At 38.4% G+C, this 23,796-nt stretch overlaps 3 long non-coding RNA genes across 26 annotated transcripts in view; 1 reads left to right on the forward strand and 2 right to left on the reverse strand.

The window, feature by feature from the left end:
- Window positions 1–23,796, forward strand: part of LOC105483454 (uncharacterized) — a 379,659-nt gene that overhangs the window by 196,614 nt on the left and 159,249 nt on the right. The window lies entirely within an intron of this gene.
- On the reverse strand, window positions 7,245–14,900 carry LOC139361995 (uncharacterized). Its single transcript, XR_011620172.1, has 3 exons — window positions 14,146–14,900; window positions 10,670–10,722; window positions 7,245–7,776 (listed from the first exon to the last, which is right to left on the reverse strand). It is a non-coding gene; the product is annotated as an uncharacterized lncRNA (long non-coding RNA).
- LOC139361994 (uncharacterized) lies at window positions 14,927–23,763 on the reverse strand. Of its 2 annotated transcripts, XR_011620171.1 has the most exons (4): window positions 23,537–23,763; window positions 21,176–21,283; window positions 20,742–20,903; window positions 14,927–16,949 (listed from the first exon to the last, which is right to left on the reverse strand). It is a non-coding gene; the product is annotated as an uncharacterized lncRNA (long non-coding RNA). The 2 variants fall into 2 exon arrangements; XR_011620170.1 differs by having other exon boundaries at window positions 20,742–21,283.

The raw sequence follows: 23,796 nt of genomic DNA on the forward strand, positions 1-23,796 counted from the left end.
TAGGGTATTTAGCAGCCACTACTCATGGTCACCAGCAGCAAACTTCCTCCACCTGTGGCAACCAAACATGTCTCCAGACAGTGCCAAGTGTCCCCTAGAAAGAGGGAGCAAAATCATCCCTGGCCTGAGAACCAATGTTGTAGACTCAGCCTAGGGGTTATGAGTTGAGTGGGAACTCCAGGAAGGTGCTTTAAATACTTCAACTTTTCCCATTGGTAAAAGAAGCTTAAAAAAATAGAATATATTTTCATGAAATTTTGTGAGGGTTAAATACTGCAGGTTAGGAATTTAGTAGATAATAAAAGTGGATTAAAGTAATTTTTGGACTCAAATGTCCTTACTCTGCCCTTAACTGATGTCTAGATTAGCTGATGTGTCAACTGGAAGCCTGGAAATCAAGATTTCTGCTTGCTCTTCTATTACTGTATCTATGAACTTGATTTTCCATGTTTAGATAGCTCAGACTCTGGAGACCACGACAACTTTGACTTTTTAAGACAACAAACCCTGGGGACTTAGAAACTCTTTAGAAACAAACAAGACTCTAAGTTAATACAGAAAATCATCATTCTGCTTCATTGCCCAGGTTTTGTCGGAGTGGCTTTGAGAATGTATGCAATGCTGAGGCAAGCAATTAATAAGGGAGGATTTTAAATGTCTCTATAAAAAGAGGATCAAAAACTTAGATCAATTATAATGAAAATAATTCAAACACATTAATTTGTCAGTAAACTATTGGACATTTCTATCTCAACTGTCTAAATAGGCATTTGGCCCTAATACATTCAGATTACCATGTTAGTAAGCTAGAAAGATAAGTAAATTAGTAGTTTTAAAGTTGGTACCTATCCTTGCTCTAAAAAAACCAAATATAGTGGCTTGTTGGGCTTACAAGGGAAACCATAATCAACTTATTCTTATCCTTGATATTTTCCACGGTTTGTAGGATTGAGTTGAATGTAACTTTCTGAGTACAAAATTATCAGTAGATTTGACTACGTGAACTAACCTTTGACCATTTTTTTTACCGATTATAAAGGAAATTCCATAAGATTTAAAACTAATGCATTGAGCAGAGAAGTAGTTTATTTCTTCAATTTATGTTTCAATGATTGATACCTGAGAAGTCACCTGTCTATTAGAAACAGAGTTCAAGTTCACCATTTACGTAATAACCTGGTCATTCACCATGCATTTACAATGTATCAGGCCCCAGGTAAAGAATTAAGTATTATGCCATTCATCTCATCTAAACTTCATAACAGTATGAAGGGGAATTATTTCCTTTCATTTTGAAGATGCAAAAACACGCTGAGAGTTTGGATAACCTGCTAAAGGGGTACAGCCAAGTTTCAGACTCAGGTCTGCAAAATGTCAAAGCTTTTGATCACCTGCCCAGATGCAGGTAAGCTACAGATCAGTGGTGAAGAAGATATTCCTTCTGACATGTAAATCCACACCTAGCTCTCCTCCACACCAGTATCTCTGCTTGCTGCATTTGAGCAAAGGACATAGTAAATGTTATCTGTGTACTTTGGCCTTGTTGATTCATTAAGCCAGATTATGAATGAGTCATTCTTCACAGCCTTGCTGCACAAAATATATATTTTTAGTATGACGAGTCAGCCAGTATCTCTGGATAAATATTTTCTAGGTTACTTGTTTATCAGAGAAAAATTCTGAGTAGCCATTTTAAAAAAGGAAACGGGTTCTATGCAAGTCAATCAAACCAGTCCAACACCACCAGCCACAAGAAAAGAAAAATATTCAAAATGGTCTCAAAGAAAGAATTCACTAATTTAGAGTGACTGAAGGGAGAGAGAATTCTGAATTAATAAAATATTTTAATTAAAATATGGGTTAAAAAAAGAAAGTCATTATCTTTTTGATACTTGATGAATGAATGAATCAATCAAACAAGTGTGGAAAGTATAAAATGATATCAACTGAGCAAAAATAGAACCATGTGGAGAACTCATTGGGCCTAGTTTGATGAACAGATGAGGGCTTTTTGAATATAGTTTTTAATTTACTTACAGGTCAAGGGGCTACTATAGTTTTTGGGGAAAAAGCTGTTCCCATAAGGTGGTGGACATTCCCCTTGCAATCTTTTTAAGCTGTACTTTTCTTAACTAACTCTTTAAGATGCAAAGGTAATGAACTCCCCAGACTCTACCAAATAAGAAATGTTGAATTGTTGGGACTGGAATTCATAAAGTCCTCTTATAAAGTCAAATGTTTATAGCAGCACAATTCACAATTGCAAAAATATGAAACTAGTCTAAATGCCCATCAACCTATGAGTGGATAAAGAAAATGTGGACATATGCGGACATATATAGACATACATGTCATATGTACGTATATACTATGGAATACTACTCAGCCACAAAGAGGAATGAAATAATGGCATTTGCAGCAACCTGGATGGAACTGGAGACCATTATTATTATTATTATCTTTGAGACGGGTCTTACTCTGTCACCCAGGTTGGAGTGCAGTGGTGCAATCTCGGCTCACTGCAGTCTTCACCTTATAGGTTCAAGCAATTTGGAAACCATTATTCTAAGTGAAGTAACTCAGGAATGGAATCCCAAACATTATATGTTCATTTTTGTAAGTGAGAGCTAAGCTGTGAGGATGCGTACATGTAAGAATGACATAATGGACTCTGGGGACTTAGGGGGAAGGGTGGGAGTGGTGTGGGGGATAAAAGACTATACATTGGGTGCATAGTCACTGTTTGGGTGATAAGTACACCAAAATCTCAGAAATCATCACTAAAGAACTCAGCCATGTAACCAAACACTACCTGTTCCCCAAAAACTATTGAAATAATAATAAAATATAACTTTATAAAGGACAACCAAGTATGGTTACTTCTATTTGAACTAGTCACATTTTGTTCTACCAGATTGATCACTTTTCTCTTAATAACATGGGAAACTAAATTCTAATTTGATGTGCTTGTATTTATTTTTGCCTTGGTAAAGCATTTAGTCCTATCTCCAATGTCTGTCTAAAAGAAATAGACATCTAACTAATACAAAACAGGCATACTAGCTTTATTAGTCCGTTCTCACACTGCTAATAAAGACATGCCTGAGACTGGGTAATTTATAAAGGAAAGAGGTTTAATTGACTCAGTTCAGCATGGCTGGGGAGGCCTCAGGAAACTTACAGTCAATGCAGAAAGGGAAGCAAACATGTCCTTTTTCACACAGTGGCAGGAAGGGGAAGAATAAGTGCCCAGCAAAGGGGGAAGCCCCTTATGAAACCATCAGATCTAAAGAGAACTCACTATCATGAGAACAGGATGGGGGAAACAGCCCCCATGATTCAATGATCTCCAACTGGTCCCTCCTACAATACATGGGGATTATGGGAACTGGAATTCAAGATGAGATTTGGGTGGGGACACAGCGAAACCATATCACTAGCTAATGAATAGTAAATAATCTTGGAGGAAAGAAAAAAAAACATGGAAATTAATTTGAATGTGTTAGATATCCACTGCTGATAACAAACTTTTTCAAATCTTAGGGGCTTAAAAGAACACACACAAACTATCTCACACTTTATGTGGGTCAGGGATCTGAAAGGACTTAGTTTGGTGTTTCTGGCTCAGGGTCTCCTCATGAGGCTGCAATCAAGGTATCAGCCAGAGAACAGTCATACAAGGCATGACACAGGCAGAAGAAGCTGCTTCAAAGCTCATTCACAGGACTGTTGGTCTGAGGCTTCAGTTAGACATCATGTGGGCATCCAGGGCACTATTCATAACACAGCAGCTGGCTTCCCCAAGAGTGTGTGATTTAAGAAACAGAGGGAGAGGGAGAGGGACAAGGAGAATCTAAGATGGATGCCACAGTCTTTTTATAACCTAATTTGGGAAGTCACATCCCATCTGTATAAGTCTGTTCTAACACTGCTATAAAGAAATGCCTGAGACTGGGTAAGTTTTAAAGAAAAACTCTTTAATTTTAGCTTGTGGTACTGCAGGAAGCGCAGTTATACAGGAAGCATGGCTCAAGGAGATTTAGAGGCTTAATTGGCTCATGGTTCTGCAGGAAGCACAGTTGTACAGGAAGCATGGCTCAAGGAGATTTTACTCAGGGCAGAAGGCAATGTGGGAGCAGGCATCTTCACACAGCCAGAGCAGGAGGAAGAAAGAGAGGTCAGAGATACTTAAACACTCATAAAAACCAGATCTCGTAAGAATTCACTGTCACCATGGCAGCACCAAGGGGGATGGTGCTAACCATGAGAAACCACCCCAATGATCCAGTTATCTCCCACCAGGCCCCAACTCCAGCACTGGATATGAGATTTGGGTGGGGACACAGAGCCCAAACATACCACCATCAGTTCTGCAAAATTGTGTGTTAGAAGCCAGGCAGTAAGTCTGGCCCACACGCAAGGAGAAGGAAAGGATTAAACAAGGTCATGAATGCCGAAAGGAAAAAAATCACTGAGGATATCTTAGAGGCTGCCTACCACCAATGAGTTTTTTTTATATGCCGATAGCTACATGCTATAGATTATCCAGAAGTAGTCATCTCTGCAAAGCATGTCCTGGGAACACCAGAGGAAAATTAAAACAAAGAGTAAACGTTTCTAAACCATGTTTTGGTGCTTGGATTTTTTCCCCTGTGAATTTTCCCCCTAAGCCATTTAAGGAAAAAGACTTTATTCACATATATGACAACTATTCACCCAGAGTTGGCCATCCAGAGGGGCAGAAATATTGGTCAGTTCCATGGCATAATTTGAGAAGAGTCAGAGAACCTCTCCTTTCAGAGCATCTTCTAAAAGAAGCTCTGTGATGATCCTTGGGGTATAAGACATTCTCAAGAGAAGAAATACCATCCCTAAGGGGCAACAATTGGCTCAGGGGGGTAAAAAGTCCTTACTCTTAGGGTGTGATGATGAAAAGAAGATGGATAAAAACTGGTACAGAACAAGCCAGTAAAGGAGTTCTAAGGCAAGGAAGGCTTTGAGGAGGGAAGGACTGGGAGTCAGATTTAGCTCTGGATGAAGAAGGAAAGATGGAATTTGGTAGAGTATAAATGGACTGTCCCAGACATGTGTTGGGCTGTAGTTTTACTTCTCAATCTGATGTTACCTAATTTCTACCTTTTAGGGATTCCTCACTGTTTATGGCCCACAGAGAGTTTCTTCCTAGTTTTGTAGCACATCTGTGTACAAACTCATTTAAGATATGTTTGCTAGCATTTCTGGAAGATTTGAGGTTGGTGGAAAAGGTTGTAGCTTGTGTTTAGTTTGCTGTCCTGGAATGAAGAGTGTTTATTACAGAGCCAGGGAAAATGGCTCCATTTTCTCCTATTCCTCCTTCCTCCCACTCCTTCTGAATAGAGGTAGAATCTGCAATTTGTGGTGAGGAAGAAAAAAGGACTAGAAAATAGGCACAGGGTGTGTGGAATAGAGTTAATGAAAGTGAAGTAGCAATGAAACTTGCACCATCATCCACTCTATGAGAGTCTGGTCCTAACACTCATGGTGTATCTAGTTTTGCATTTTCTCATTTTTAAAATGAAGGGTTTGTATAAAATGGTATTTAAGGTTGAATCTAGCTTCAACAGTATATAATCCCATAAAATACCATCTCCATCTTCACATATAGCTGTTAGAATCGTATGTCTTTAGGTTAGGGCTTTGATTCTCCTCTTGCAATTCAAAAGTTTAGCTGTTAACCTATAATTATCACCTTTATGTGAACTGCATATAAATCACATTTTTATCTGTTTTAGGACATTTATTAAATAGTTACCACTGATTATTCTTTACCATCTTCTAAATTCTAGGTATAACTGAATTTGAAAGTGACAACACAAGAATAGGTGTCTATTTATAATGAATTAGTCTGAAAAACAGAAAGTTATTATTTTTCTGTTTGAAAGAAAGGTTGTTCATTAATAAATACAGTCAGCCCACTTGCAGTTTTAAGACTCTGCTTTCTCTTTCCACTTTTTCCTTGTAGAGTTTGTAACAATTTCTAGTGGAAATGGCCTCCAAAATAAGAAACTCTAGCTTAGTGATCATGGAGAAAGTCATGGAGGCTGGAGTAGAAAGAGCGATGGGGCATGGACTCCTCTGTTTAGGTCTAGTTTTGCCAGGTCTACTCTGAGATACTGTGGAAATCTATAGCAGATTCCATTTTTAACCTAGCAAACAAGTAAACTAGACATGGAGGCTGAGGGTTAAAGGGAGGGAGAGAAGGAGGGAGGAGGAGAAGGAGAAGAATTAGGAGAATTAGAAGGAAATGGAGGATAATTAGAAGAAGTGAGAACATTCAGAGAACTTTGAGAAGAGGAATTGGAAACAGAAGAAGAACTGGGGGAGAAAGAGGGAAAGAAGTGAAGAGAATTGTAGAGGGAAAACAAATGGAAGAGGAGGAGGAGGATGAGAAGGAAGAGAGCACTCATGGTTTCTAATCCATGATCACTAGCTTGGCCACTATAACAAAAAAGAAAGGAAGTAAATGTCTCTTTAATCATGACTTTATTCTTCACCTCCTTCCAAAAGAACTTACAGTGACTAGGACAGCAAAGGAGCAGGAACATTCTAGAACTGCTTTGAGAGAGAGTTTATAGCTTTAACTTCTTTTTCTTGTTCTTCTTCCAGTGCCATACAGTGGCCCAGACAACCTGAATTAGCAAATTTAGAGTTAAAAAAAAAAAAGCGACAGGTATTCTCTGGAATCCCTTTCTCATCCTTTACAGCCTACCCTTTGGGTATTGCTGGGTTTCTGTGAATTTTGACCTTTCTGGTAATCAACATGAATAGGCCATATTCTGAAAACATATTTGAAATGTTGTTTGACATGTGGATTAGGCTGTGTTGACAAATAGTGTGGTCTGTCAGATATTCCACAAAACACTGCCACCTGTAGAAAATAAACCCCTCAGTGACTGCGTCTCAGCTCCTGGCATACATGGGACTGTCTCATATCACTTTCCATCATTTCTCATATGTATCAGAGGTCTTACATATCACTTTTCAAGTCGTTTCCTTATTTACATGTCACTGTGGTCAACAATTCCCAGGACAACATAATCAGCTATCTTAACCAAGCCAATAAACAAGTCCAGTAAATAAAAAATCTCTCTCTATATTCCCTCCTCAAGGTCTTTCTCCCAGAACTGTCTTCTCTTCACAAGCAAACTCTAAGGCTGAATATGTTATTTGTACACATTCTGGTTCATTGGCAGTATATATTTTCAATCTGCCAAAAATGTGAAAAGGAAGCATGCTGAATTTAGCTTCCCCCAGAAATGAATTCAACTGGATGTCAAACTTCTAGTAGGACTTGTAAAAGTCCCACTGTTGTTGGCATCTGCAGTGAGAGCAAAGAGACAGCTGTGAAAAGCATCTTCTCGCCAAAACGTGATTTGGGAAAGGTCATTTTATTACATGATTTATTTATATTGTTTCTCCATGGTACACAACGTTCTGATGGGGATGCAGAGTATTCTGATGTGGACACAGAAAAGGAGGAGAAGCGTTTAAAGAAATCCTCAAAGCCTGCAACTCAGAGGCACCATAGGGGCCAAAGAGATGTTTGATGTATATTCTTAAGGCTGTTTTAAGCCTCCAACAGGCTGCAGCTTTTCTGTATCAATCAAATAAAAAAGGAAGTTATATCATGATAACATCGATCTCCTCCACTGTCCTCTGAGGCTTCATCAGTAAGAAACATGATTAGAAGTAGGTCTTGCTTCTATAGTCAGCAAAAACAATCAAGACATTCTTCCCCTTTCAGAAAAGAAAAAAAAAAGTCAGCATAATCAAATTTCTAATGGTTTATCTTCTTTACACAGTATGTTGTAATTTTAAAGGGCTTACATTTTCTTTTCTGGATTTCTTTTTCCAAAGAGGCATGTGTTAGTTACATTCTAAAGAGACCTACAGTATTTAATAAGGAAAGTTGAATATCTTTTTAAATAAAAACAGATGGGCAGTTTTGTTTATCTTCACTTGGCTCTATCATTGTTTCCTAAACACGTGGGTGGGATTTTTTTTTAACCTTTCAATAATTTATTAAAAGAATTAAAAATATTTATTTAAAAAATGCACACATGTACATACCACCATTTCTCTTACTCTTATTATTTTTTATTATACTTTAAGTTCTAGGGTACATGTGTACAATGTGCAGGTTTGTTACATATGTATACATGTACCATGTTGGTTTGCTGCACCCGTTAACTCATCATTTACATTAGGTATGCTATTCCTCCCCCCTTCCCCACCCCACAACAGGCCCCAGTGTGTGATGTTCCCCACCCTGTGTCCAAGTGTTCTCATTGTTCAATTCCCACCTATCAGTGAGAACATGTGGTGTTTGGTTTTCTGTCCTTGCGATAGTTTGCTCAGAATGATGGTTTCCAGATTCATCCATGTCCCTGCAAAGGACAGGAACTCATCCCTTTTTATGGCTGCATAGTATTCCACAGTGTATAAGCGCCACATTTTCTTAATCCAGTATATCATTGATGGCTATTTGGGTTGGTTCCAAGTCTTTGCTATTGTGAATAATGCCTCAATAAACATACTTGCATGTGTCTTTATAGCAGCATGATTTATAATCCTTTGGGTATACACCCAGTAGTGGGATTGCTGGGTCAAATGGGATTTCTACTTCTAGATCCTTGAGGAATCACCACACTGTCCTCCACAGTGGTTGAACTAGTTTACAGTTGTGGGTGGGATTTTTAATATCAAGTTTGTAATGGTGACAAGTAGGATTTACTGGATAAATACTTCTTTTACCATATATTTTGTTTAACTTCTCTCTGATGTACAGTCTAAGCTAAATGTTGCTGGTTTCTGTTTTTTGTTTAACCATTGTTTTCTGTTAGTTTACTGCTAGTATGTCTCAGACATGGAGGTCAGGTGATTGAATATAAGAACCAAATAGAGTTTTTATTCTTGCCCTTAGAGTACAGCCAGTGTTGAGGCTTTGTTAAACCTCTTGTTTCACCTACTTGAAAGTACTTTATACAAAGAAAGCAAAAGGAGCCAAGTCTGTTGAGAAAGTAGAGAATATGACTTGGCTTGTAATGGTTCCCCTCAACCCAAACAGTCACAGGCATCTCTCATTTTTGTTTCTATAAATTTTTATATAGGTAGCAACTATCAGTATCCTCTTGCTCATTGTAAGTTATCTGATGGTGCAGACTCTATCACCATATCTTCAAAAGTGGCTGACTAGGGAATGCACATGGTATGAATCGTATTCTCTGATAATGTCTGTGGATATATTTGACTGATTAATGATGATGATGTTAGATGATGAAGTCTGATGTCTCTGTGGAATTACATTTGAGAGAGATTTAAAAATTAAACATCATGAATATTCAGCAGTGCTGCCTGGAAGTTCAGCTCCAAGTGACTTAATCACTTTCTCTGCAGTTTTCCTTAAAGAAACCATTGTTTGAACTAAGAAGGCATTTGTTTTACTAAATATAAAAAAAATTAAAAGTTAAATATCAATACTCTGTGAAACAATCCCTTGACACGTTGAATTGTAATGTTCTTTAAAAATTTTCACCCTACCAAGGCCACCTTTAGAAAACAAGATTATTTGTTAGTGGCATCTCTCTGCTTTCAGGAACATTGCATTAGAGTTTCCAAAGAATGCAGGGCCCATGCAGGATTGATTTGCATTAAGTCCATTTTGCTCTTCTTTGCTCTTTGTTGGAAAAGAGAATCGTAGGTCATAAAAGAATCTCATTCAAACTTAGGAAGACCATTCCAATAATTGGGATAAAAATAACAACGTAGGAGGGGCAAAGATATTAAGAAAAATTATCCCAAACTTGGATATAAAGCAAAAAGATTACTGTGAGCCCCTTCAAAGTGATACTACTAACTATTCTAATTAGCCCACCCAAACAGATACAAAACAAACACTATAATAGACAATCTGAAAGGCTAATGAAAAAATTATTTGGATTACTGAATATCTACATACTTTGTAATACAAGTAAGAGAGAAGAATCTCAAAGGCTAATGAAAAAATTATTTGGATTACTGAATATTCACACTTTGTAAATATTAATAGAGAAACAGTCAAAACTGGGACCAGTACTAGAAGCTGTGAGTTGCCTGTTTCATTAGCCAGACCACCTTTAATTGAGTTCCTTGTGGTAATTCAATAACTAGGCCACATTGGATCAAGTCCAAAGCCAGGAGGTCTTGTACCAATTTCTGTCCTATGGTAGACAATGAGGCTTCCCACCTATAATCTAAGCATAATGTATCAATTAGTTAGAATACAATTAACTAAAGACATCGCTAGCTAATAGTGAGGCTTCCCACCTATAATCTAAGCATAACATATTAATTAGAATGCAATTAACTAAAGACATTGCTAGCTAATAAAGATGTAAAAGCAATAACACATTACATGTATTTAGCACTTTAGAGTTTGGAAATAATTTCTCACAAGTCTCAGTGCCCCAACTTTGGAAGGGAGGTACTATTACCCTCATTTTATAAATAAGGATATAGATGCCTGGGGAGGTCAAGAATTACTTGGTCTATAAAGTTCAAAGCTGGGAATGGAACGCAAGTCTTTTGTGAGTTGTGAGCAATGCTGTGTGGTCAAACACAGCTAGAGTTTAGTTATGATTTCAACACTTACTGGTTGAGTAAGCGTGGTAAGTCACTTCACTTTTCTGAACTCAGTTTCCTCATCTTTAATAAAGGGAAAACACTGTTACTAAGTCAATGTTGATTTTTGAAAAGCATTAAAATAGATCATTCATTTAAAACACTTAACACATTGTCTGGCTCACAGTAAGCACTCAATAAATCTTAGCTGTATAGGAAAAGAAAATGAAATGACAGTACAAAGTTGATTTCAAAAGATTCCCTCAACACATTTAAGGGGAGATACTGAAACTACTTAATGTAGTTCAATGTCCAATTCCCAAAAAGATAAATTACATTGAGAACTCAAGTGAAAATTAGTATGGTATATGATGTTACATAGAAACATACAGTTCATCACGTTTACTCTGATTCATAAGGCAGGAAAGTGAATGAACATATCAGAAAGCTTCTGAACAACAGCATTGGGGTAATAAACTTGCTTCTAGTTAGTCTTCAGTTAGCCTGAAAATCAGTGGACATTCTGGTTTATATATTACATATGTTTCTATAGTTTTTTGGTTTTTTTTTATTTTTAAAGTACAGGGGCTTAAAAATAATTAAAAGAGTGAAATTTCAAGATTATTTGAGAGCAACCAGGATTCCCTTTTCTGGAGCCTCTACTAGTAGTGATTCACAGTAACATTTACTTGACCTTCCAGTAAAGGCTTCAGTTTATTTAGGGGAATGAGAAAGACGGGAACATTAAAGAAATCATAGAGTCACAGAGGCTGCCAGGGTTGGCAAAGTGATTCCAAACTCAGCAACCTTGCACCTTAAGCCCCTTTCAAGAGACAGGCTACTGGCAAATCCAGGACAGACCACCGAGCTATTTGCAGGCAAGTTTCAGTGCAAAGCAAGCCAAACTTAACTGCTAGAATAGCGATGCTCAAGTGGCATTGAAAAGGGGGCATTGAAAGGAGTCCTTAGGAGCTAGCAGTGATGGGCTTTTAATTTAGGGAAGGTAAGAATGCACTGATACAGCTGGAAACACAATAGCAGTACATTTTCCTAAGATAAAATTCACTTATGTCACTTTCTGAGTAAGACATAACAGAGATCAGCAGAGGATTCTCAATTTTGTTTTCTTTTTAAATTATTTTTATTTTTATTTTTTTGAGACAGGGTCTTGCTCTGTCACCCAGGCTGGAGTGTAGTTGTGCAATCATAGGCTCACTGCAGCCCCAACTTCCTGGGTTCAAGCGATTCTCCCACCTCAGTCTCCCAAGTAGGTGGGACCACAGGCATGTGCCACCATGCCTGGCTAATTTTTTTTTATTTTTCCTAGAGACAAGGTCTCACTATGTTGCCTAGTCTGATCTTGAACTCTGGGCTCAAGCGATTCTCCTGCCTTGGCCTCTCAAAGTACTGGGATTACATTCGTAAACCACCATGCCCAGCCTTTTTTGTTTTTTTAAATCTTCATTATTTTATAAATAGTTCTTCAAAAAAAAAAAATCAGCAAAAATCCCTCTTGCATTGCCTTATTATAAAGATAATGTATTTCCTTCCTTTAAAAAAAAGAAGAAAAAAAGTCTACATGAGCCTATTTCCTTTAAAAAGATCTTTTTGGGAACTTCATTGATAAGCAGTGAAAACCTAGTGACCTATTTATCCTGGAATCTCCTTACCAGAAGCCCTTCCCAGCCATTACTAATATTAATATTATTAAACGTCAACATTTCAGAACAGTTTATTCTGGGTTGTCTGCGATGGAGAAAGGGGATGAGAACCATTTTCAAGGGCTTTTCTCGTGACATTTGCTCCTCTGCTCCCAGAGAGAACACGTCAGTTCCCTCCATCCACAGCTGCACATGTGTCCGCTCTGATTGCAGTGCCCGGGGAATGCATCCTCAGCCCTCAGAGGGACCATCAGTGTTATCTAAGAGCTGGCAAGGAGCCACCAGTGGGCAACAGTTTGTAAATAGACTGGTTCCTTCCTTGTCCTCACAGCAAAGAAAAATAAGGGTTGATGGAAGAAACTGTAGGAGAGCAAAAGGTGTCAGGAAAAGGCCCCTAAACTAGGAAATCAGGCAGAAAGATTACTGTGAGCCTTTCAAAGTCATACTAACTATTCTAACAAGCCACGTAAGGGTCATATGATGCTCTCAGACTGCACTATTCATTATAGTAGCCACTAGTCATTTGTGGCTCTTTAAACATGAAGTAATTAAAATTAAATAAAATTAATTGAGTTCTGCAGTCACTCTAGCCACACATCAAGGACTCAATGGCTACATGAAGCTAGTGGCTATCATATTAGGAAGCACAGCTAGAGAACATTTCCATCATTGCAGAAAGTTCTGTTGGACAGCTGCTCTAAGGGAAGGGAAGGTTCCCTTAAAATTGACTATTAATTACAGCTCAGACTCTGTAAAGTTAGACTTTAACTGGTAGAAGACTGTTAATTGCAAATGACTTTTGTTCTCTAGAGATGCAAATCACTTTTATCCAGAAGGAAAGATAGCCCTACAGGTTACTCTTTTTCTTTTTTTGCCTTAAAGGAAATTAACCAGTTTTGTATCTAACTTTGCAATCTTGTTCTGGCATTTTTAACTGACTAAATATATATCAGTTTCTTATATCCTCCTTTAAACCAGCTTTGTCATCCTGCTGTGTCCTCTGTTCCTTGCTACTGAGTTAAAGAAATCCTTGACATGTGCTCACCATATATGTGAGAGTATCATGTTTCTAATTTTTTAAAAATTATACTCTGACAAAGGGATTGAACAGATGCACCCTGTAGGAATTTGATTTAAATAGGTTCTAAATTCAATATTGGGCAGATTGTTCTCTTGACAAAATTTATGTAAATGCTTCTTGGCTTTTTCAACAACTCAGCAGTATGGCACAGAGACTGAGTCTAGACTTTGAAGAGCTGGGTCAAGGTCCACAGAGGCTACTGTCAAGATGATACACAAGAAAGTAGTAGAAACAAACTAAAAGAGAAAGAGTAGGGGAGGGTAGAAACTTTTTTCTTTTCTTTTCTTTTTTTTTTTTTTTTTTTTTTTTTGAGAGAGTTTCACTCTTATTGCCCAGGCTGGAGTGCAAAGGTGCGATCTCAGCTCACTGCAACCTCTGCCTCCCGGGTTCAAGTGATTCTCCTGCCTCAGAGCCTCCCAAGTAGCTGGGATTACAAGCATGCACCACCATGCCCAGCTAATTTTGTATTTTTAGTAGAGATGGGGTTTCTCCATGTTGGTCAGGCTGATCTCGAACTCCTGACCTCAGGTGATCTGCCCGCCTCGGCCTCCCAAAGTGCTGGGATTATAGGCGTGAGCCAGCACACCCAGCACCTTTCTCTATTTTGTATAATACTATATAGCTTCATTTTTTAAAGTAATGAGCCCACAGAAATACATAAAGTAAAAATAAAAGTTGCATATACAGGGAGGCAACTTAGTATTGTGACTAAGAAGATTTTGACACCACACATAACACGATTAAAGTCAACACTCTACCACTTACTAGCTGTGGAATCTTGGATAAGTTGTCTGATTTCTTTGAACCTCAGTTTCCTCATCTATAAAATAAAAATCATATCAACTAGATTATACAGCAGTTGTGATGATGAAATTAGATAATGTCTGGCACATAGTATGGACTGGATCAATACTAGCTCTTCTTGTCATCACTTCAGGGAACCTAGAATTCCATAAAGTAATTTATCGAAAAGGCAACATCTAATGTCTCCCATCTGATCTTGAAAATTCTTAAGAATTATGCATTCTCCTCCATGCTTTATTTCATTTTAATTTGTACATAATTTCCTCCCAAATATATCCAGTAAAGATGTGCCATATTTATATTGACTTTGCCTCTTCTTGGTAAGCTCAGGGTATCATCAGAAGTACACATACCCTAGACAGGAAAGCATGGCATCCATGATAGATGTTAGGTTATGGGTTCAGTTTTTCTGAAATGAAACTTATTTTAGTTGACTGTGAAGAATCAAGAACATCAAATAAGATACACAGAAACATATACATATCAGTACCAGTACCACCACCACCACCACCACCCAAACAATGACCAAACACTACCCAAACTCACCAGAATTTTCCATTTTGAAAAATTATTGCTGGTAAAGGCAAAGAAAGAAAGAAAAAGGATTTCAAGAGAAAGTGAAAGAGGCTAGGATGGGGGCAGAGGATTTGTTTCCTCTGCCTTCTAGAATACATAATTTAAAGCAATTTGCCTGTTAGTATATAGAAGATCCCAGAGAAGGGAGGTTCATAAGCAAATGCCTCTCCAAAGAACCCAAAGTAGCCCTGACAGACTCTCTAGGAGAATCCCTCTCCCAGGCCCAGCTCCCAAGGGACACATAACCAAGGTTCTGCTGCTTTGCCGATGGTAGTGTGGAGGCACCATTATGTGTGCCTGTCGATTTCTCAAGAAGTTAGAGGAGGAGAAACAGGCAAATAGTATATCTTTTAGTCCCATATACTTGTCACCGACTCCCATTACTCAGAAAGAAATCCAAGCTCAACAGGTCTGACGAGTCCCAGCTGGACTCTGGCATTCAAATGTCGTAAGTGCTGTACCTTGTTCTCTCTGGACTCTGGCATTCACACGATGACATAAGTGCTCTCCATCTTTTGCGCAGGCCCTCTTCCTGGCAGGGAATGCTTGCACTGGACATAGTTAGCTACTATACAGAAAGAGCTCACCCTCTACCTATGACTATGCAGCCACATCCGTCCAGCAAAGGACACCGATTGACTCACCTTGAAACACATCCCTAACAATGAGCCAATCACCACAATCATGGGAATCAAATACTTTCATTGGCTAGTCTGGGTCACATGACCACCCCTGGGGCCAATAGTTGAAATCAAGCACGTCTGAACCAAAGGGACTGACCATGATTTCCACAGTATGAAGGAGGAATTGTGCTCCTAAAAGATGCTGGGCAGTCTTGGTTCCCAAGAGAATAGAAAAAACTATTATGTATTAATGTACCTAACAGCATTAGTCACAATAGCCGAAAGGTAAAACAATGCAAATGTCCATGAATTGATGAATAAACAAATTACGGCATATTTATACAGTGGAATATTGTTCAACCACTAAAAGGAATGAAGTACTAAATCTATAATATGGGTGAACCTTGAAAACATTATGCTATGTGAAAGAAGCCAGTCACAAAAGGCTACATATTCTTTGTCTATTTATATGAAATGTTAGACGAGGCTAATCCATAGAAACAGGAAATAGTGATTGCGAGGGGCTGCGAGGAGAGGGAAAGAAGAGTAATGGTTAATGGGTACGGAGTTGCTTTTTGGGATGATGAAAACGTTCTGCAATTCAGTAGTGGTGACAGTTGCACAATTCGCTGAATATTCTAAAAACCACTGAACTTGTATTTAAAAGGGTAAATTTTATGGCATGTAAATTATATTTCGTCTCAATAAAATAAAAATACCATTGCTCCAACACTAACGTCTTCACCAAGTGAAGTGGTGAGGCTGAATAGTGCCGGCATTACCACTAGATGGAATGAGAGCTAATGGTAAATTCGTAGCAAGTATTAAGTGAAATAATTTTTGCTAAAATAGGCCTCTTCTTCACCTTTACCCAGTGCCCTTAAGGGATCCTTTAGTATTACTTTTATTTTATTAGTCTCTATACTACATTACTCAAAAGAGTATTACCATATTACTAAAGAGTCCTTCCTTTGGGCATAAACAGGCTTTGGCTGTCAGTGCCCTTCAAATGGTTTCTGCTCCCTATAGCCCATTATTTTAAGAAACTTGTTCAGCTTCTACTTCCTGAGATTCTTCCCATACATTGCTTAGCATACTGCGTGGGAACATGGAAGGCACTCAGTAACTGTTAATTCCCAGTGCTATTATTACTGATCCAACTCTGGGGTCATCATAAAGAGGCCAATTCCTAGTATTGCCTAGGATTCCTGGAGAAAAGCCAGTTGAGTGTTTTATTGGATCCCGGCAGTCAACAGGACGCATCACTACTCCCTAAGTTGGTTGAAGTGGTAATTTGTTAATGAATGGAGGTAAGGGTGTGGCTTAGGAAACACATAGGAGGTAGCAAGGCACCCAGAGACTGACAAACCGAAGCAGTCGTGACCATCCCTTGGCTGAAGATAGAGGAGGAAGTATTGTTTCAGAATTTGAGGGAGAAAGGCAGAAATCCTCCGACTTGTCTCTCTCACCCTCTCACTTCCTTGTCAGGGTCGTTTTCTAGCTGAACTCAACTTGAAGCTAGCTGGTCAAGGAGAGCCTGGGATGCAGTCTATAGGTGTCAGCCTCCTAGGACAAGAGATAGGTGAACCATTACTTTAGGGGAAGAGAGAAAGAGAGAGAATAACTATGTTTTTAAAACCTGGAGTCAAATATATGGTTAATTGCCTATTCACTCCTGGTGGTTGAAATTCTCTTTATATAGGAGGCCCGTCATGGTTCTGAGTTCTGGCAACCTTCTTCCCTTTGTTAGTAAATGCTGCCATTAAAACAACAACCTAAGCAAGTTGGAGGATAGGCAAAGGCAACTTGAGCTACTTAATTTCAAAGTTCCAGCTTTGTGAATAGCATTAAAGTCTGTTTCTCATAGAAGGCAAATTAGTTAATTTCAAATGTGCTCTGTGAATATCAACAGACCACGCAAATGTTTACATATTTTATACCATCCTCCTAGTGGGTTTCAAAAAAATAATTTAAAACCCAGCTAGTTTGAGAGAAAAAGGGGGCACTCACGCATATAAATTGTCTGCATTAAGGGCCAGTTCCATATTAAAACAACATTAATTATTCATTTAGTGAAGTAGAAAAATTTACCTATCATAGAAAAACCCCTAGGGTGACATTGTTTTCCACAAACCTGCTTGTAAGCCCAATAACATCCCAAATACCCCTCTTATTCAACCTCTCTCTCTGGAAATGAGAAAAGGCTATGGAAAGAAAAACAATTGAGCACTTTATTGCTACACCATGTCTTAGAGGTTGACGTATTCAAGTTCTCTCAAACCTGGAGGTCAGATCCAGAATTCCAGAGCTGAAGGACTGTGCATGGAAAATAATCCCTTGCCTCTGGCTCTTTAATAAAGTCAAAACTTTGGGAAAAGTCAGCAGGGTCTGTTTCAGGACTGGGATTTCGGGTCCTGGCAGAAAAGGACCCCCTGAGGAGGTGTCTAACACCAGGCTGAGTTTCCAAGTCCTCCCTTCCCCACTCCCCAGTGACTTTCTGGAAACAGAACAATCGTTGTCCAAACTCAACTCACAGTAGTCCACCAAGAGAAAAGTCTATTGTTCTGCCAACTGGAATGCTTTAGATTTTCAACAGCAGATTGAGGGCATGTCCTAGGGACCCGAGGAAGAAGAGTTTCCAAAGAATACATTTTTATTTGCTAGAAAACAACCACCTTGTTCATTTAATCATAACAAAGTCAGGGATCTGAATCTTTCTACTCTACTGAAAAAAAAAAAAAAAAAAAAAAACAAATAACTGCCCTTGCCACTCCCCTCAAAATACTATGGAATCATGGCAGTGGTCTTAAAGAATGTGCATGGTTGTTCTGGTTTTGATGAACTGGAAAGTTTGATGTGTAGCCTATTTTCAGAAATCTTGTATGTAAACTTGACATTGCTAAGGGTGCAGGGTTGTTAAAATTTTGAGAATAGCAGCTATCTACCTGGAGTCGCCAAAGAAGCCTTGGGGAGGTCCAACAACCTACAAAGACCCTCCCTGTCACTTGTCGGCATGGGCTGAAACTCAGTCTTTAGAGATTGTTTATTTGGATCTTTCAACTTTGTTTTTTAAGAAACTCATATTCAAATGCAAACAGCAGTAAGAAAGCACACTTTTGGAACTGTTGGATCCTTGGCAGTTTGGGGAAAGGTGGTAGAGGGCAGTAGAGTGATAACATGGCTTGAAAAGAGGGTATTGAAAGACTGCTAAAAATACTTTTACCTACTTTATAATTTTTGTGCAGATTTATCACTGTAGCCGTAATTTCTTTCAAAAGAGAGAGGCTTAAGGTTAGAAGATCCCACTTACAGTTGTGTAGCCTTTGTCAAGTCTCTTAACATTCCTAAGCCTCAGTTTTACCATCAGTAAAATGGGGCAATAATACATTATTAATTTTGTGAGGATTACATGAGATAATTTATAGGAAGTTACTAACATGGTACTTAGGACATGGTAGGTGTTCAGTAAATGTAATATAGTGATAATGATGACGATTCCATCTGCTCCCTACAAATAGATAAACAAGGAAGAACATTTAAATGTGTACAGAGAAGGGGAAAAATAAGGAAGAAGCAGATGGCTGGAACATTTCAATGGCAGCTGGCTCTCTGTTTCACTACTTCTGTCCCTTGCTGGGAATAGGGAGGCTTAATAAAGGAACCCTCATTGCTTTCTGTACAGCTGATTGGATTTGGAGGAGAGAGGGAAACACAGGGGAAACCATAAATAGATGCAGCTGTCTGAGTCCTCAGGTCTGTCCTTGGGAGAATATTTATTTAGCTCCAAGGAAACAGTTTTATTTGGCAAAGTGTGATTTTAAAATTTCTTGCATCTGAATGCTAACATTTCCTTTCTCCAACTAACTGCTTAGTAACTTTAATCATGTGGCCCTATAGATAGACTTTTCTGTAGCTACTAGTCTATCTAAAATTTAACTTGCTTGATATGGGCCTATCTCAGACTACATTGCATCATGTAGTGATGAGATGGGATAGAAGTTGGGAAGATAGTGGAAAACAGAACAAAAATACTATTAATAGATTTGAGGTCAAATTGAGCATGTGGGTTTGATGATAGTCCTAATTTTCTCACCAGCAGGGTTTGCAATGGAAGGAAACTTGTGTGGATAAGGGTTTAGTCCTTGTAAAGAAGACTGAAAAGCCATTCCACTATTTTTAACTAATGGAAATAATTTCACAGGCACAGAGCTGTGAAAATTTTTAAAAAATATATTCTTAATTATTACTATTTTTCAATGTTTATCTAATGGCTTGATTTTCTGGTGGCATGTTTAGCATCTTTAAAGAGAAAACTTGTTTCATTAACTTAGTAATGTGCATTTATGATGGGCATGTGTGTGATCATCTAGGGAGAAGGGAAGGAAAGAGGAGAAACTGACATAGAACTGAACTCTGAGGTTCACCAAACTGCCATCTCTGCAGTTACCAATGGGGCACTAGGGTTTTCTAGATGTTCTGCCATTTTCATTTAGTCAATTTCTACCTGTAGGAACATACCTATCTTTCAAGTTCAATGTAGCACTTTGTCAACTGGGCCCTAACACAACACTCTGGGGTCACCATATCTCAGAGATGGTCTGAAATGGGCTCTAGACTTCAACTCCAAGGTGTGATACTGGACCATGGCTGCCTCATATCTGTCTACCTGTGAATGTGGTCTCAAGATCTACTTTACAGGTTCCTCTCCACCCAAATCCAAATGAAGGTATCCTTGGCTCCTCTTACTCTTACATTTTCCCAGACATGTTAGAAATCCTCTTAGGCTTATCTAGGATTCCAGTGTACATGGATCTTCAGGGCTACCAATTGCCACATGCATATCTCCTGGGAATGGAAATTCCTATAAACACTCTGTATACAAACACTAGTAACTTTCTGGCCAACAATCCTACTTCATTAGCTGCTATTAATGTTAGTGTTACTCTCCATCCTTCCTCCCAATTCTGGTAATAAGAGTACAAAACCAGGTAAAATATCTTCTTAGAAGAAGTTTGAGATTGCTTTTAGGTAGGGAGACTAATTTATTCCTATTGTTTCAGCATTATTTCTTTTTAGCATTTGCATTTTTTATACCTAATAGGTGTATATATTTGGGGGATACATGTGATGTTTTGTATATTCATGTAATGTGTAAAGATTGCATTAGGGTAATTAGGATGTCTACCATATTTACCTTTTCTTTACCAGCATTATTATTAATAGAACCCCTTTCATCCCTAAAATTGTTGCAATATCAACGATAAAGTATAAGATCACAATGTTTCAGTTTAGGTAAAGTTATGTTGCCAGAATAAAGAGACCCCTAAAAACAGTGGTTTAAATAATACGGATATTTACTTCTTATGTAGAGTCCTGAGATGAACGTCATCCAAGTTGGCAGGGTTTCTTTTCCACAGGATCCTCCAGGAGCCAAAGTTCCCTCCATACTGTTATCCCACCATCTCTTAAGTGGCTCGGTCTGTCTGCATGTTCAAGTCTGGATCATAGATTCGGTTACAGCTCACATGAAGGGAGAGAGGAAGTATGAAGGAGAGCATGCCCACAGGTTGAAGGCCCAGAATCCAAAGCCACACATATAATTTCTGCTCCCATTTCTACTGGCAAGAACCCAGTTACATAGCCATGCAGAGGGCATTTTTCTAAGTTCCTTACAAAGCAAAGCATGGGGCAAATGCTTTTGTGCTGTTAGGGAATACCATGCCAAGAAGCAGAAGTGAGTAAAAAATTCAATGTGCAAGGAAGGAACTAGATCAAACAGGAGGGTGCATTACTGAGTTAACCAACTCTTGGTATCAAGTGAGATCAATTGTTCTTGCGGGACCATGTCTTCTGAGAGGCCATGTATATGGTTGGAGAATCTATTCATTGGTTTTCATTTCCTATTGGTAAAAGGTTCAGAGACATTAAATCCCCTGAAGTTTCAAGCTGCACATCTTTTCTTCCTTGCTTTCTTCCTTCTATTCATCCACCCAACATATCCAACACAGTTCTTTAATGTATAATTCTATGAGTAAGGAAAAATGCATACAATTGTGTAACCACCATCATAATTAAGATAAGGAAAAGCTCCATCATCTCAAAAAATTCCTTTTTTCTCATTATTAGCCATATAAATGACCACTGGTCTCTCTTCTGTTCCTATGTTTTACCTGTGTAGGAATATCACATAAAATGGAATCCCACTATATGTAGACTTTTGATTCTTCTAGCTTTTTCACTTAACATAATATATTGATGTTCATCCATGTTGTTGAATGTGTCAATTTTTTTTTATTGTTGAGTAGTATCTGTAGAATGGATATAGCACAGTTTGATAGTTCATTCATGCGATGAAAGACATTTGGCTTTGATTTGGTATTCTTAGGAATAAGGTGCTTTAAATATTCACATTGCTGTTTTGGTATGAGCAGGTATTCATTTGTCTTGTAAATCTCACAACATTCTTGTGAGGTAGATATTCATATCTCTATAATACAGATGAAAATATTGGGTCCCATGGAAGTTAAATAACTGACCCAGTGTTACAGAGCTAGTTGAGTGTTGAAAACTAGATTTCAAACCATGTGTCAAGCCCATGGTCTTGGGGAAAAAGACACATAAGCAAATGGTTATATTACTATGAACAAAAGTCAAATATATATATATCTCTCCAAACAAAACCATGGAATCTAAGAAAAGTGTGCCTAACCCTTTTCCTTCAGGTGATCATGGAAGTCTCCAGGTTAGATCTAAAATTCTGGGTCTCAAAGCATGAGTAGGTGTCCTTTAAGGAGGCAGGATGGTAGAAGGGCTATAATGTAAGTATCCCAGTGAGTTAGTTTTGTTGTTTGCTGCCTCCCAAGCACCTGGAACAGTATTCTACATATAGTAGGCATTCAGTAAATATTTCTCAAATGAATGAATGCATTTCCACCAAAGGGCATAGCCTATGTAAGTACAGGTCACTTGGTTCACATTAGGTCCCCTTCCCTGGTACATGGCCTTTTCTTCAGATGTTAGAGAAATTATTCAGCTGCTATTCATGGAAGCCTTTGCAGAAAATTACGACATGATTTTTTAATTTCCAGTTGGAACTGGAAAGAATCCAGTGGCCACACCCTCTATCTGAAGCCCTGGGATTCAAGAGTCTTTATCTCTAACAAGCCCTATTCGAGAAGCCAGGCCTTGGCCTCTGTGAACCACCACAAAGTGCAGACAAACAAAAGGGAGATGTGAAACTTTGGAGGCAGGCTTATCTTTTAGGGCTCTGCCAACTCCCTGCATGTCATCGATTCTGTTCCTTGTCTCTAAGGCACCTGCTCAAGTTCTTGCCAAAGAAGGCTAAAGCCCATGGAGTGGCAGGTCCCAAGGGAGAGAAAAGGAAAGGGCAAGCTATTATTCAAGAAGCTCTCTTGAAAGGGGGGGTCTTAGTAGCTACACTGGGGTGTCAGAAAGGCAGGTGGACTGCCTTCTGTCCTTTTTGCTTCCTTACTCTAAATGTAGCACTCACTATTATAGAAATTTCGCTAACACTATAAATCAGAAGAAGAGTCTAAAATTATCTTTATTCCAACATTGAAAGAGTAGTTCTTAACATATTAGAATTCATACTTTTATGCTTAGAGGCATACACAGGCACACAGACACGTACAACAGAATGATCCCCGTAGCCTACTTTTCTACATAATCAAGTACCAGGAACATTTTGCATATCATTAACGATGAGTCAACAAGCTCATTTTAAATAGCTGCATTTTGTTTGAAAACTAGTTTAAACAATTATCAGGATACACTTACCTTTAAACCATTTATTGTTTTTTGGGAGAAAAGTCCTCATGTGGTGGCTTTGGTGTGGGTTTTGGGTTTGAGTCTTACCTCCTGGCATTTTCAGGCTGCATAACTTTGAGCAAGGGACTTGAGTATGTTGCCTCTTCAGTAAAAAGAGGATGATAGTAATACCTACTTGATATGTCTCTTGCAAGGATCCGATGGCATGATTCATATGAAATACTTGGCATGACACCCAGCACACAGAAAGCCCTCTGTACACGTTAGCTATGATTAGTTTTTTAAAAAATAGTACAAACAATACAGAAAAACATAAAATTTAAAAACCACCTATAATTTTCCCAACCAGAGATGACTGATGTTACCTGTGTCATATTACACGTGTGCTCCTGAAATCAGTATATTGCAGGCATCTTTTCATCTCCAGTAATAGTGCTCTGTAGTCTCTATCATTGTTTAAAAATAACTGTAGAGCATTCCATTGATGCAAATATGCCAGGATACATTATTGACAAAGAAGAAAATAAAGTTAAGTCCAATAGAGCACACGTCCTGGGTTATGAGCTTGGCCAAATCCTCATTGTGCATATTTCATAACACCAGCTAAGAATAATCTTGCTGCAAA

This window comes from Macaca nemestrina, chromosome 2 (assembly GCF_043159975.1).
Source record: "Macaca nemestrina isolate mMacNem1 chromosome 2, mMacNem.hap1, whole genome shotgun sequence".
In the NCBI taxonomy this organism is placed as follows: domain Eukaryota; kingdom Metazoa; phylum Chordata; class Mammalia; order Primates; family Cercopithecidae; genus Macaca; species Macaca nemestrina.